Source organism: Lepus europaeus, chromosome 12 (assembly GCF_033115175.1).
Source record: "Lepus europaeus isolate LE1 chromosome 12, mLepTim1.pri, whole genome shotgun sequence".
NCBI classification, from domain to species: domain Eukaryota; kingdom Metazoa; phylum Chordata; class Mammalia; order Lagomorpha; family Leporidae; genus Lepus; species Lepus europaeus.
Window position 1 is genome coordinate 96752429 of NC_084838.1, and position 14399 is coordinate 96766827.

Sequence of the window (14399 nt, forward strand, 5' to 3'; positions counted from 1 at the left end):
TTTACTATGAAACGTAAACTGCACTACTAGTCGAACAGTACCCTATACCTTGTGCGGTTGTGTGAGTGCAGCCTGTTGAAACCCTTGCTTAGTATATACTAAGTTGATCTTCAGTATATGAAGGTAATTGAAAATGAAACTCGATAAAGGGCAGGATGGGAGAGGGAGTGGGAGAGGGGAGGGCCATGGGAGGGAGGGAGGTTGGGGGGGGGGAAGCCACAACAATACAAAAGTTGCATTTTGTAAGTTCACATTTATGAAATAAAAAAAAAAATAGAGTATTGGGTATGTGTCTGCATAAACTATCCATGAATATAGTAGATATTTATGTGTGTGTTCACCTTCTGGCTCCTCCAGTTGCTGGCTGGGTGACCTAGGAAGAGTTACTTAGCCTCTCTGAGTCTTAGTTTCCTTATATGTGAAATGAGAATAACAATAGTATCCGCCTGTGGAGAGGAGAGAGCCCTGAAGCACTGTTGGTGGTATTGTAAATCAGTATAGCCAGTTTGGAAAACGGGATGGACTCCAGAAGCTAAAAGTCCAGCTACCACTTGATCCAGCAATTCCATTACTGTATATACAGCCAGAGGAATTGAAACCAATATGCACCCCCATGTTCACTGCAGCGTTTATTCACAGCAGCCAAGTTAGGAAAACAACCCAAGTGTCAATCACAGATGAGTTATTTTTTTCAAGGTTTATTTATTTATTTGAAAAAATTGCAGAGAGAGAGGAGAGAGGAGAGACAGAGAAATCTTCTATCCACTGGTTCACTCCCCAGATGGCTACAATGGCTGGAGCTGTGCTGGTCCAAAGCCAGGAGCCAGGAGTTTCTTCTGGGTCTTCTTTGCAGGTGCAGTGTCTCAAGGACTTGGGCTATCTTCTGCTGCTTTCCCAGGTGCATTAGCAGGGAGCAGGATGGGAAGTGGAGCAGCCTGGACTTGAATATGGATGCTGGTGCCACAGGCGGAAGCTTTACCCTCTATGCCATAGTGCCGGCCCCAACAGATGAGTTTTTTTTTTTTTCAAAGATTTTATTTATTTATTTGACAGGTAGAGTTATAGACAGGAGCTACGCCAATCCGAAGCCAGGAGCCACGTGCTTCTTCCAGGTCTCCCATGCAGGTGCAGGGGCCCAGGCACTTGGGCCATCTTCTACTGCTTCCCCAGGCTGCAGCAGAGAGCTGGACTGGAAGAGGAGCAACTGGGACTAGTGCCACAGGCTGAAGATTAACCTAGTGCACCACGGTGCCGGACAGATGAGTTTTTAAAATGTGGTATATACACACAATATTTTTTTTTTACAGGCACAGTTAGACAATGAGAGAGAAAGAGAGAGAGAGAAAGGTCTTCCTTTTCCGTTGGTTCAACCCCTAAATGGCTGCTACGGCTGGTGCGCTGCGCTGATCTGAAGCCAGAAACCAGGTGCTTCCTCCTGGTCTCCCACGCAGGTGCAGGGCCCAAGCACTTGGGCCATCCTCCACTGCCTTCCTGGGCCACAGCAGAGAGCTAGACTGGAAGAGGAGCAACTGGGACAGGATCTGGCGCCCCAACCAGGACTGGAACCCCGGGCTGCCGGCGCCGCAGGCGGAGGATTAGCCAAGTGAGCTGCGGCGCCGGCCACACACAATATTTTTTAATTCAGTCTTTAAAGAAAACGGGAAATTGGGGCTGGCCCTGTGGTACAGAGGGTTAAGCCACAACTTGGGATGCCAGCATCTCATATGAGAGTGCAGATTTGAGTTCTGGCTACTCCACACCCCATCCAGCTCCCTACTAATGGGACTGGGAAGCAGCAGATGAAGTTCAAGTACTTAGGTCCCTGCCACCTATGCGAGAGACCTCAATGGAGTTCCTGACTCCTGGCTTTTGTCTGGTCCAGACCTACCTGTTGCAACCATTTGGGGAGTGAACCAGTGGATAGAAGATTCTTTCTTTCTCTCTGTCTCTATCTCTCTCTCCCTCACCCCCACCCTCTTCCTCTCCCTCTCTCCCTCCCTTCCTCCCTCTGTGTTACTTTGCCTTTAAAATAAATAAATAAATAAATCTTGAGGGAAAAAAAAACAGAAAATTTCGTCATTTGTGACAAAAAAAAGATGAACCTAGAGAACCCAATGTTAAGTGAAGTAAACCAAGCCCAGAGAAACAAATACTATATGATTTTTCTTGTATGTGAAATCTAAAAAACTCAACTCATGAAGTAGAGTGGAGTGGAGGTTACCGGAGGTTGGGGTGGGGGTAAACAGGGAAATGGGAGAAATTGGTCAACAGATACCAAGTTTCAGTTAGATAGGAGGAATGAGTGACTTGTTGCATAACATGGGGACTGTAGTTAATAGTATATATATTTCAAAATAGCTAGAAGAGAGGTTTTTAAATGTTCTCTCCACAAAGAAATGATAACTGTTTGGGCTGATGGACATGCTAACTCACCTGATCTGATCACCCCACACCTTATATGGGTGTCAAAACATCACATTGTACCCCATAAATATATATGATTATTATTTGTCCACTAAAAATAGAACAGGGCTGGGTAATTGGTACAGCAGTTAACATGCTGCTTGGAATGTCTACATCCCACATAAGAGTGCCTGGTCAAGTCCTGGTTCCTTCGCTTCTGATTCAGCTTCCTGCTAATGTGCACCCTGGCAGGCAGCAGGTGATGGCTCACATTCTTGGATCCCTGTCACCCATGTGGGAGACCTAGTTTGAGTTCTAGACTCTTGGAATGTCTACGTCCCACATAAGAGTGCCTGGTCAAGTCCTGGTTCCTTCGCTTCTGATTCAGCTTCCTGCTAATGTGCACCCTGGCAGGCAGCAGGTGATGGCTCACATTCTTGGATCCCTGTCACCCATGTGGGAGACCTAGTTTGAGTTCTAGAGTCTTGGCTTTGGCTTGGCCCAGCCTGGCTTTGGCCTGGCATTTAAGGAGTGAACCAGCAGATGGAAGAGCTCGCTTTCTCTTTCAAGTAAAATAAATAAATAAATAACATGGGAAATAAACAAAACTTTAAAAAAAAAAAAAAACATGTTGTCTGACAGAGTGCTAATGGGGTTAAGTGAGTCCTGCACATAGGAGACACTGAATGATTGTTATCTATTACCAATAATTATCTGTTATCAGTAATGACCATTGGATCCACCGTGGTGGTGCAGTGGGTTAAGCTACTGCCTGCAACACAAACATCCCATATGGGCACCAGTTCTAATCTTGGCTTTTCCACTTCCCATCCAGCTTCCTGCCAATGTACCTGAGAAAGCAGCAGAAGGTGGCTGGACTATTGGGAAGTGAACCAGCAGATGGAAGATCTCCCTCTTTCTCTCTGTCTCTCCAGCTCTTTCTATAACTCTGCCTTTCAAATAAATAAATCTCAAAAAGAGGTTATCATTAATATCATGTCTTAAAAATTCAAGTGAAGACATACTATAGGAATTTTTCTATACCTTTTTTCACCTTTTAAATGTTGTTTATTCTCTTTCTCAGATATAGAGTTCCTCTGTTAAAAAATTTAGTTTCAATTGATGACCATTCAGGTTATTTTCAACACTTTCATATCTGCATCTTGCTGCAGTGAACATCTGTGTAGTGCAGTGGAGGCCTGCACGTGCTCCCTCTGGATAGTCTGGACCACGGCCAGCCAGGACGCAGAGGTTTTCCCTCCCCGACTTCTCCCAGTGGGCAGGGCTGCACCTGAACTCCCTAGCAGCAGAACTAACACTCCCCTAACCAGTGCTGGCAGCTGGCATTCCTGGTCAGCATGATAAGCAATGGCAAAAGGGCCCAGATTTAAGGTGCCTGGGTACAAAATTTTAGAGCATCCCAAAATCTCAGTATGCAAGAAAACTATTTTAAATGTTTACTTTTAGGGGCTGGCATTGTGGCATAGAGGGTAAAGCTGTCACTTATGATACTGGCATCCCATATGAGCACCAGTTCATGCCCCGGCCTTTCCACTTCTGATCCAGCTCCCTGCTATTGTGCCTGGGAAAGCAGCGGAGGATGGCCCAAATGTTTGGACCCCTGCCACCCACGTGGAAGACCCAGAAGAAGCTCCTGGCTTTGGCCTGCCAGCCCTGGCCATTGCAGCTATCTGGGGAGTGAATCAGTAAATGGAAGATCTCTCTCTCTCTCTCTCTCTCTCTCTCTGTAACTCACTTTCAAATCAATCAATCAATCTTTAAGATGTTTATTTTAAATTTATTTTCATCTACTTGAAAGGGGGAGAGAGAGAGAGAGAGAGACAGACACAGAGAGTGAGAGTGAGAGATAGAGATGAAGATAAAGATAGAGAGAGAGACAGACAGACAGACAGACAGAATCTTCCATTCACTGGTTCACCCCCCAAATGCCTGCAACAGCCAGGATTGGGCCAGGCCAAACCAGTGGCCTAGAATTCCATCCAGGTCTCCCATGTGGGTAGCAGGGGTCAAAGCACTAGGGCCGTCATTTGCTGCCTCTAAGGAACATTAACAGGAAGTTGGATCGAAAGCAGAGGAGCTGGGACTTGAACCAGCACTCTGACGTGGGATGCAGGTGTCACAAGCAGTGACTTAGCCTGCTGCGTCACAGTGCCCACCCTCCAAGGTAATATTTTTTTTTTTAAACTGAATCTGCCTGTTATAGTTTATTTTTTTTTAACTTTTATTTAATGAATATAAGTTTCCAGTGTACAGCTTATGGATTACAATGGCTTCCCCCTCCCATAACTTCCCTTCCACCCGCAACCCTCCCCTCTCCCACTCCCTCTCCCCTTCCATTTGCATCAAGATTCATTTTCAATTCTCTTTATATACAGAAGATCAATTTAGTATAAAGATTTCAACAGTTTGCACCCACATAGAAACACAAAGTGAAACATACTGTTTGAGTACTAGTTATAGCATTAAATCACAATGTACAGCACATTAAGGACAGAGATCCCACATGAGGAGCAAGTGCACAGTGGCTCCTGTTGTTGACCCAACAAATTGACACTCTAGTTTATGGCGCCAGTAACCACCCTAGGCTGTCGTCATGAGTTGCCAAGGCTATGGAAGCCTTCCAAGTTTGCCGACTCTGATCATATTTAGACAAGGTCATAAAAGACAGAGTGAGGATAGTAACCAATGATCCTAAGAGTGGCATTTACCAGGTTTGAACAATTATACAGCATTAAGTGGGGAAGAGGACCATCAGTACACACATGTTGGGAGTAGAGCCATTGGCGGTAGAGTAGAGGTTATGATTATGAAGGAATGAGGCCCAAGTGCACTAGACAGGGTCTAGAACAAAGGACAGAGTCATTATTAGAGGAGCTAAGAAAGGTGCTGTCTAAGCTACAATTAAGTTTTCTGATTGAGAGGCAAATAGAACCTGATAGAAGGGGCTTGATAATAATCTGGTGGGCTTTAGGCCTTGTAAGTTAAGGTAATATTTTAATGCACTGTTTAAAATGTTTTCATCAGTGGGGCCATCGTTATAGTGCAGCAGGTTAAGCTACCGTCTGTGACGCCAGCATCCCATATGAGCACCTGTTCAAGTCCCAGATGTTCCACTTCTGATCCAGTTAATGTGCCTGGGAAAGCAGAAGATGATGGCCCAAGTACATGGGCCCCTGCCTCCTACATGGGAGACCAGGATGAAGTTCCAGGCTCCTGGCTTCGGTCTGGCCTAACGTTGGTCATAACAGCAATTTGAGGAGTGAACCAGTGGATGAAAGATCTCTCTCCCTCTCTCTGTCTCTGTTTCTCTCTTTCTCTGTCTCTCCCTCTCTCTGTGTAACTCTGCCTTTCAAGTAATAAAATAAATCTTAAAAAAACTTTATTGATGCAAAAAATCCATAATGAACAAATATCAAACTTTTAAATAGACCTAGGGTCAGTTACAGTGCCATGCTGAGTCATATTGGATTTTACATCAATTTTTACTTAAATGTATTTATTGAGATATAGTCTACTTTTAATATTGAGCTTTTTAATGCTCACTTAAATTCTGTACCACATTCTGTACCAGGCATGAGTGTCTCATTTGCCGTGTCGTAAGTCCGGGTTCTGGCTGGCACCTGTTCAGATGGCACAGTGTCCATGCCTGAGCTGCACTGATAAGTTTGTTTGTGTGCTTGCCCTAGAAGGAGCACTGAGGTCCCTCCCATGGGACACAGGCCCACACTGCATACCCAGTAGATTGCTTGGTCCCAACATGCCTGTCTAGGAGTCACAAGCCTTCCCTTATTGGCCCTGATCTTTCTCCATTAATGCCTGCTTCTTAATCTATACTACACGCCATGTGAAATTTATTCTGAACCTTGCTGCACAGCAGGAGTCAATCCTGAAGGGATCCCTCTAACACAGCAAGCTTTGTACCGAGGGTTTTGGAAACATACATGAGTGTATCTACAGTATAAATTTCTAGGAGTGGAATCGCTGGTCCAAATGATTATGTGCATTTTAAGTTTTGATGAATATAGCCAGTTTCCTCTTCTAAAGCATGTATCAATTTACACTCCCACTAAAAGTATGTGAGAATAATTATTTCCTTATAGGCTTGCCAATATTGAAAATTATAGCACTTTTTAAATAGTTGCTAATTTTACACATGAAATAGTAGTTCATTTTATTTCTTAATTATAAGCAAAGTTAAGCAGCTTTTATCTTTCTGTGTGTTTACAATGTTCTCTGTGTTTACTATATTTCTGTGTTCTTCTATGAATAAGTTCCCTAGTGTCATTTTTCAAGTGAATTGTTGGTCTTTTTGTTGTTGATTTGTAAATGCTCTTTATATTAAGGAGAATAACTCTCTAGGTATTGGATACATTATCCCCAGTTTGTTATTTGCCTTTTGATTATTTAATGATGTTTTTATGTAGTCAAAGTTGTCAGTATTTTCCTTTATTTGAGAGGCTGCGAGAGACAAAGAAAGAGAGATCCCATCCACTGTCACTCCCCAGACGCCTGCTGGAGTCAGAGCTGGAGCCAGGAACACCATCCAGGTCTCACATGTGAGTGTCAGGGACAAAACTGCTTGGGCCATCACCTGCTGTCTTCTAAGGAGGGCAGTGGTGGGCAGTTGGAGTTAGGAGCTGGAGCTGGGAACGCACATTCCAGGGGATGGATCCCAGGCACTCTGGTGGGGCATGGGCATGCTTTTTTTTTTTTTTTTAAGATTTATTTATTTATTTGAAATGTAGAATTACAGAGAGAGAGAGAGGGTGAGACACAGAGATTTTCCCTTTGTTGATTCACTCCTCAAATAGCCACAGTGGCCAGAGCTGGGCTGGTCCGAAGAAAGGAGCCAGGAGCTTACTCCAGATCTCCCACAAGAGTACAGGGGCCCAAGGACTTGGGCCATCTTCCACTGCCTTTCCAGGCACATTAGCAGAGAGCTGGATTGGAAGTGGGACAGCCAAGACTTGAACCGGCGTCCATATGGGATGCTGGCGCTGTGGATAGTGCTTTTACCTGCTATGCCACAACGCTGGCCCCGGATGTGGGCATCTTAACCACTAAAGTAAGTATGCATTCCATTGATACTGCTTTTCGTATAGAAAGATCTTTCTCACAGTAAGTTTATGCTGTTAGTTATGTTGTTTTCTCTGAGTACTTTTATGGATTAACTTCCTTCATTCAAACCCATCTAGGATTCATTTTGTGAATAAAGAGTAAAAGAGACCTTTTTCTTCCCCCAACTTACTAGGCAACATGATTTTTTGAAAACCCGTGCTTCCCCACCTGATTTGAAATACCATCTATGTCACATTTAAAAGTTTCATCTGTAGATGGACTTTTCTGAACTCTTTAATCTTGTCTGTAAGCTCTTGAACAAGTACCAGTGGTTCAAGTAAGGTAGATTTGTAATACATTTTAGTATTGTTTTCCTAGAAATTAGTAATTTTGAGGGTTGGCATTGTGGCATAGTGGGTAGAGCTGCCAGATGCAATGCCACATCCCATATGGGCGCTGGTTTGAGACCCGGCTACTCCACTTCTGATCCAGCTCCCTGCTGATATGCCTGGGAAAGCAGTGGCAGATGGCCCAAGTGCTTGTGCCCCTGCACCCATGTGGAAAACCTGGAGGAGGCTCCTGAATCCTGGCTTCCATCTGGCCCAGTCCTGGGCCATTGCAGCTATTTGGGGAATGAACCAGTAGATGGAAGAGCCCTTTCTCTCTTTCTCTCTCTCTCTCTCTCTCTCTCTCTCTGTGTGTGTGTGAGTGACTATGGCTTTTGAATAAATAAAAAATAAATAAAAAATACAAGAAATTAGTAATTGTTATAATGCATACATTTTTCACAGTTGCTTTTCTTTTTAAAAGAAATCCTATTTATTTATTTATTTGAAAGGCAGAGTGATAGAGAGAGAGGGAGAGAGAGGGAGAGGGAGAGATCTTTAATCTGCTGGTTCACTCCACAAATGGCTGTAATAGCCAGGGTTGGGCCAGGCTGAAGCCAGGAGCCAGAAGCCTGGAATTCTATCCTAGCCTCTCATATGGGTGGCAGGGGTCCAAGTACTTGGGCCAGCTTCTGTTGCTTTCCTTGGACTCCTTAACAGGAAGGAACAGAGTAGCTGAGACTTGAAGCTTCATTGTGAGCTGTGGCTTAATCCTCTGTGCCACAGCGGTGGGCCACACCGTTTTTTTTTTTTTTTCCCTTAATGTCATTGTCATCTATAACCTAAAAGTCTTTGCCAGTTTATAAATGTCTTCTGAAGATTAATTATTTTATAACTTTTATCTTCCTGAAAAATATCCCAGCTTACTGCTCTCCATGACAGGTACACATTTGTCTCCCTTTGTCTTTCGTCCCAGGATTCCCTTAGCCTGTCAACTGTGATAGAGCTTCACTTTCTAGATGTTACTGTTTTTCTCTCTTCCTCTTCTCCTTCCCCTCCTCCTACTTCCTCCTCCAACTCTTCTGCTTTTGTTTACTATCATGTTTTGGCAAAGCAAACCCTTCAGCAGCTTCATAAGGAGGGGTGCATGGGAAGTCAATTTGTTTACATACAAAGATGTCTTTCTTTTTCTCTAATATTTGAAAAATGGCTGGATATGGCATGTTAGGTTGAAAACCATTTTACTCTAGTTTTGAAGACATTATTCTAATGCTTTCTAGCTTCCTGTTGAGAAATCAGAAACCACTTTTAAAAAGGATTTATATGTTTATTTGAAAGGCAGAGTTGCAGAGAGAGAGGGAGAGACAGAGAGAAAGAGGAAGGGCTGAGGGGGATGGTTTCCATTTGCTGGTTCACTCCTTAAATGACCACAACAGTTAGGGCTGGGCCAGGCCAAAGTGTCAGGGGCCTGGAGTTCCTTCCAGATCTCTCCTGTGGATGTCAGGGGCCCAACCACTGGGCTATCCTCTGCTGCTTGTCCAGGTGCATTAATAGGGAGCTGGATTGGAAGTGGAGCAGCCAAGACTTGAATTGGCACTTATATGGTATGTCAGTGTTTCACACAATGGCTTAACCTGCCATACCACAAGGCTGGCTCCCAAAAGCCATTTTTAAAAAAGATTTTATTTATTTATTTGAGAGGTAGAGTTACAGACAGAGAAAAGGAGAGACAGAGAGAAAGGTCTTCCATCCGCTGGTTCACTCTCCAAGTGGCTGCAACGGTCAGAGTCGAGCCGATCTGAAGCCAGCAGCCAAGAGCTTAATCTGGGTCTCCCATGCAGGTACAGGGGACCAGGCACTTAGGCCATCTTCTACAGATTTCCCAGGCTATAGCAAAGAGCTGGACCAGAATAAGAGCAACCAGGACATGAACCAATGTTCATATGGGATGCTGGTGCCACAGGTGGAGGCTTTAGCCTACTACACCACAGCAGTGCCCCACCAAAAGCCATTTTTATCCCTATTTTTTTTTTTGACAGGCAGAGTTAGACAGAGAGAGAGACAGAGAGAAAGGTCTTCCTTCTGTTGGTTCACCCCTGAAGTGGCCACTATGGCCGGCGCGCTGCGCTGATCTGAAGCCAAGAGCCAGGTGCTTCCTCCTGGTCTCCCATGCAGGTGCAGGGCCCAAGCACTTGGGCCATCCTCCACTGCACTCCCTGGGCCACAGCAGAGAGCTGGACTGGAAGAGGAGCAACTGGGACAGAATCCAGTGCCCGGACCGGGACTAGAACCCGGTGTGCTGGTGCCACAGGTGGAGGATTAGCCAAGTGAGCTGCAGCACCAGGCATATCCCTAATTTTTAATATAGGTCTTTTGTTTTCCTCTATTCATTTTTTCTATTTGGAAATTTCACAAGGATATGACTTTTCTGTGTCTATTTTTAATTCTTGTTGTTGGACCCTTTTCGGAAATTGACAGTTTTCTTGAATTATTTCTTTAATGATTTCATTCTCTATGTTTACCATTTGTCTTCTCTGGAATTCCTATAGTTTGGATATTGGACTGCCTGGAATAGAACCCTAATTTTCTTACCATTTGTTTTCAATTTTCCAACTTGTTGTCTGTGTTTTTCATGCTAGGAGATTCTCCCAATGCCATCTTCCAATCCTTTCGTAGATTTCAAGAAAATCTCTGATAATCATGCCTTTAATTTCTAAAAGCTCTCTTTTTCATTCTTTTCTTTCTGAATATTTTCCCTTTGTAGCATTCTGTTCTTATTTTATGGATACAACATCACAATAGCTTTTGATTTTTCTAGGTGTATTGTGATGGCTAATTTTATGTGTCAGCTTGACTGGGTCACAGGATGCCCTGATATTTGGTGCAACATTATTGGGTTTACAACAGTGATAATGTTTCTTGGTGAGATTAACATTTGAATCCATGGACTAAGTAAAGCCACTTGTCTTTATTGGTGTGGGTGAGTATCATCCAACCTGTTGAAGGTTTATAGGTAGAACAAAGTCTGAGTAGAACAAAGCTCAACAGGAGACTGTCTCTATCTAATGATCTTTGAGCTGGAGCATTGGTCTTCTCTTGCTTTGGTCTTGAACTAGGACTTATACCACCAGCTCCCCCAGTTTTTAAGGCCCTCAGACTGCAGATCCAGAGACTTCTCAACCTTCATAATTATATGAGCCCAATTTCTTATATTACTCTCTCTCTCTTTTTCTCTCTTTCCATACACATACACACAAATGAGTTTGGCCCCATTTCTCTGGAGAATCCTGACCAATATCTATGTTAGCAAAAAGTTTTTATTTTGTTTTAGTTTTCTTCTCCTTGTATAATTGTATATCTCAGGGTTTCCAAGTTTCTTCTTTCTGTTTGCATTAAAATTTTTTTTTTATGTTTCAAATTCCTGGTGACTTTTGGTTGTTTGCCCTTTTGCAAGCTAATTGGAAGTTTTGACAGTAGAGAAGGGCTTGTAGAATGTTTGGGATAGTCAGTTTCATTGGGAGAATTCCTGATGTCTACATCTTTACGTCTTTCCTTGTGAGCTGGTCAGGGTCCCCAGATCAGTCTTTTCTGTTGTTCCTCTGGAAGGATGAAAGCCAGGCTACTGGTGTTCTGGGATCAGCAGAAGGCAAGAGTCTCAGCCCATAGCACTTACTCTTGTTTCCATCTGGCATCTCTGCACCAAGCATGCCAAGCATCCTGCAGACAGGACACAAGGGCCACCTTCTACCCTCACCCGTGTTGGGCTCTTTCTGGAGGATAAAATCGAGGGCTATAACTTCTTTTTATTTTAATATTTTTTAAAAAGGTTTATTTATTTATTTGGAAGGCAGAGTTACAGAGAGAGAGAGAGAGAGAGAGAGAGAGAGAGAGAGAGAGACAGAGATCTTCCATCTGCTGGGTCCCTCCTCAAGTGTCAACAAAGACCGAGACTGGGCCAGGCCAAAGCCAAGAACCTCCTCCAGATCTCCCTTGTGGGTACAGGGCCCAGGGACTTGCTCCATCTTCCACTGCATTCCCAGGTGCATTAGCAGGGAGTTGGATTGGAAGTGAAGCAGCCGGTGACCATGTGGGATTCTGGCACTGCAAACCATGGTTTAACCCACTGTGCCACAGTATTGAGAGGGCTCTAACTTCTTATCCATAGAATTCCACCCAATTTTCTTAGACTCATTCTTTTTCAAAGTAAAGGGGTTCCACCACTTTCTGAGCCTTTGGGAATGCCTGTAGTGTAAATTGCTTTATTACCTTTGCCCATTGGCACCTTAACATTCTGTTTTCTTGGATCTGAGTTATTCACTAATACAACTTTTCATTTGTGTGTGTTTAATTTGCAGTTAGGTACTGTACTGCATTTTCTTACTCTTTAATTTCCAAACTATTCCATCATAATATCTGCAAATAAAAAAATTTTCTTTTCCTTTTTTAATTTTTATACTTCCAATTTCTTTCTCTTCTCTAATTGCATAGGCTTATACCTTCAGGACAGCATGTAATAGTAGTGGTGATGTGGGCATTCTTGTGTTTTACCTGGGTTAACAGAGATTTTTTGGGTATTTTACCATTAAGCATTATGTTGGTTTTAGTTTGTTTGCATTTATTATGTTAAGGAAATATCCTTCTATTTTATTAATATGTTTGTCAAAAGTGAAGGTTGAACTTCTCCAAACAGCCTTTTGTCCACTACAGATTTTTTAAATCTATAGTTGGGGGGATGTTTGGCACAACAGTTAAGATGCCGCTTGGGATACCCACAGTCTATAATCACAGTGCCTGGGTTTGAATCCTGGCTCTGCCTCTGATTCCAGCTTCCCTCTAAGGGGCCCTCTGGGACACAGCAGTTAGGTCCCTGCTACCACCTTGGAGCCCCACATTGAGTTTCTGGCTCTTAGCTTTAGCCTGGCCCAGTCAGTGAACCAGTGTATGGAAGATCTCTGTCTGTCTTTCTCTATCTCTCTGCCTTTCCAATTAAATGAAAATGAGTAAGTAACAATTTAAATATAAAGTCTACATTCATGAGTGAAATTTGCCTGTAGTTTTTTTTTTTTTCAATGTATTTTTCATGTTTGGTATTAATGTCCTACTGACATTGTGGGAAAAGAGTCTATAAGGGCCAGCATGGTGGCACAGTGGGTTAAAGATGCCACTTGTGACACCAGCATCCCATATCAGAACACTGGTTTGAGTCCTGGCTCCTCCCGTTCTGATCCAGCTCCCTGCTAATGTGCCTGGGAAGGCAGCAGAAGATGGTTCAAGTACTTGGGCCCCTGCCACCCACATGGGAGACCCAGATGGAGTTCCTGGCTCCTGGCTTTTGCCTGGCCTAGCCCCAACAGTTGTGATCATGGATCACATGGGTTGTGCACCAGTGAATGGAAGATCTCTGTCTCTCCCTGTCTGTCTGTCGCCATGCCTTTCAAACAGATAAAATAATAATAAAAAAAAATCTCAAAAGGTAAAAAATTAGAAAGATAAAGAATTAACAGGAATAGACAGATTGGCCCTCTGCCCTCCTTGAGAGTGAATCCCAGGTTGTGGGGTAATGCCTTCTTCCTTGTACCTTCCTTGCCAGTTCTGTAAGCTTGTAGCCTTAGCAGGCACAGAAGTAATACTGAGTGAAAGGTGTAAAATTTACTTTCTAGAAGCTTCAGGGAGCCGGAAAAGGAGGAGAAGGAAAAGGAAAAGGAGGAGGAGGAAGTTAATTGTGATGTTTGGACAAGAATTTAGTTAAATAGACCATGTTTTTCTTTAGCCAACCACAAAGCAGGCTTGATAAAATTGGACAAAGTAAAAGGAATTTCTACTCCTTCTTTTTCTAAAGCCCTCAGCCTTGGGCCCACAATTCTGTAGCCTCCACTGCAGTGTTGGCGGAAGCCTCTCCAGAGGAAATACCTGAGGCCCTCTCTGTACTCCCGGAGCAAGGCCTGGGGTTGCCTCCTGCAGACGCACAGCAAAGCAGCGTGTGTTTTAGTGACTGGCGGGTCCCTTTTCTCAGGTGAAAATGGTGCTTGATTCATTGTACTAGCTTCATCTGGCTGTCTAATTCCAGACTAAATTGATGGCTTTTCACAGTTTATCTACTGCCTGGGGAAATGCTGAAGTGGAGGATTCTAGAAAGAGTTCAATATATGATAAATGAGGAACTTCTGGCTATGTCTGCAAATGGCAGTTGCTGCCTCTGGAAGCTTGACTTCACCCTGAGGGGCGACTGTGACTCTATGAAATGGGGAGGTTTGCAAGTTGCCTTCCTGCTTCAAAAGGAGCTTGCACTTGGATCATCCCTATACTTTCTTTCTTTTTCTTTTTCTTTTTTGACAGGCAGAGTTAGACAGTGAGAGAGAGAGAGACAGAGAGAAAGGTCTTCCTTTTTCCGTTGGTTCACCCCCCAAGTGGCCACTACGGCTGGCATGTTGCAGCTAGCACACCGTGCCGATCCAAAGCCAGGAGCCAGGTGCTTCCTCCTGGTCTCCCATGCAGGTGCAGGGCCCAAGCACTTGGGCCATCCTCCACTGCACTCCCGGGCCACAGCAGAGAGCTGGACAGGAAGAGGAGCAACCAGGACAGAATCTGGTG